Source organism: Silene latifolia, chromosome 1 (genome assembly GCF_048544455.1).
Source record: "Silene latifolia isolate original U9 population chromosome 1, ASM4854445v1, whole genome shotgun sequence".
NCBI lineage: Eukaryota > Viridiplantae > Streptophyta > Magnoliopsida > Caryophyllales > Caryophyllaceae > Silene > Silene latifolia.
The window spans coordinates 117,531,266-117,533,204 of NC_133526.1; the positions used below are offsets into that span (position 1 = coordinate 117,531,266).

The 1,939-nt window shown below is 39.2% G+C and overlaps 1 non-coding gene across 1 annotated transcript; it reads left to right on the plus strand.

Annotated features, from left to right (window-relative positions):
- Positions 1–477: 477 nt before the first annotated feature.
- On the plus strand, positions 478–584 carry LOC141624969 (small nucleolar RNA R71). Its single transcript, XR_012534775.1, has one exon. It is a non-coding gene; the product is annotated as a small nucleolar RNA R71 (small nucleolar RNA).
- The last annotated feature ends 1,355 nt before the right edge of the window (positions 585–1,939 follow it).

A 1,939-nucleotide genomic window follows, 5' to 3' on the forward strand; every position in this document is an offset into this window, starting at 1 on the left:
TTGGTGTTTTCATTGTAATAATTGGAATAAGGGGTACCACTCTTGTATGCTTGAAAAGCATTCACTTGTTCATTTGTTGCCCTACATTCACTTTGGTCATGTCCCAAGGTTCCACAATTCTCACATATCCCACTCGGGATTGATGAAGATGCCGTCATGGCATTGACATGATGCTTTGGTGATTTTGAGGCTTCTTCAAGTTTAGCCATAGCCTTCTCAAACTTCAAGTTAATGGTATCAATATGAGCACTAAGTTGAGCGCCCAATTGAGTAATAGAGTCCACCTCATACTTTCCTCCTCTAGTAGCCTTGCGAGGTCTACTATATTGTGAGTTATGGACCGCCATTTCCTCAATCTTGTTCCAAGTTTAATTATCGTCAAATTCGGTGAACATACCATTTGATCCCATGTTGAGAATGTTTCTTGAGTCTTCATAAAGACCATTCCAAAATTGTTGTACCAAGAACCACTCGCTAAGTCCATGATGAGGACATGAGCGACAAATTCCTTTGAACCGCTCCCAAGCTTCATACAAAGATTCTTCATCCCTTTGCTTAAAACCCGTAATTTGAGCTCTTAGCATATTAGTCTTTTCCGGAGGGTAGAATTTTTTGTAGAAATCTAGAGCCAACTTCTTCCAAGAATCAATTCCGAGAGTAGCCTTATCAAGGCCTTTCAACCATTGTTTGCGGTGCCGATTAGAGAAAAAGGAAATAAGACCCATCGAATTTGGTCTTGAGCTACACCGGTTTGTGAAATCGCATCACAATAGTCAGAAAAAGTCTCCATGTGAGAGTGAGGGTCTTCACTAGGCATCCCCCCAAATTGGCTTCTTTCGACTAATTGGATAAATGCGGATTTGGAAATGAAATTTCCGGTTAAGTGTTGTGGTGTGGGAGTACCATTGGGTAGGTTCTCCTTGGTTGGTACGGAATGTGATGAAAATTTAGGCATTGTGGGTTGATTTTGTGTTGGGTTTTGTGTTGGGTTCTCCTCACCTTCTCTTGCAAAAGGGTTGACGAACTCAATAGTTTTTGGTTGAATATCCACAATCTCACCAATACCTCTCAAAGTACCTCTAGCAAGTCTTCTATTGTATGTCAAAGTCCTTTCAATTTCGTGATCGATGGGTAACAAGTTACCTTTTGATCTTCTAGACATGCAAAATGTCAAACAACTTGAAAACAATTAGAACAAACCTTGAGGAGTTTTACTTCCCCAAGGCAAAGAAAGACACAACTAATAACAATCTAAGAAAATCAAATCAAGTTAACACAGTCCCCGGCAACGGCGCCATTTTTGGTCGGGAGTATTTTCTTTTCGGTTACTTGTCGTTAGGAGCACCTAGACCAAAATAATATTTATAACTTCACAAACAACTCTACTATTAGTAAAGAGGCAAGTAAAGGTCGGATCCCAAGGGACGGGTATTGATGTAGGATTTTCGATTGCAAGTAGCGGTGTCTAGGGGTGTCACGATTTGGGGTTGAGATGAGAAGATCACTAAACTAAATAGCAATAAAAAGTAAACAAGCAAGATGATTAAAAAGAGATGTAAACAATTGATTAAAAGCACTAGGGTGTCATGGGGTCATAGGGGGTTCATGGAATTGATCATACAAACATATTCTCAAATTATAAGCAAGCAATTATTGTTGTGATGGATCGAGTTGGTTTATATCTTACAATCCTAGGAAGGTTTGGGTCCCGGAGCCGAATAGATTAGATTGTACAACACCTACAAATCGACTTAATCCTCCCTACTCAACTATATGCATGGTCTAATGAGACTCGAGTTGGTTTATGTCTTACAAGTTTATTGAAAAGGTAGGTGATGGGTAAAAAATGCAAGGATTCATAGGCTCGCATTTCATCAAATATAACATCTGCATAAGTTGAGATCACAACAAGCAAGCAAATAAACTATGAAAATATATT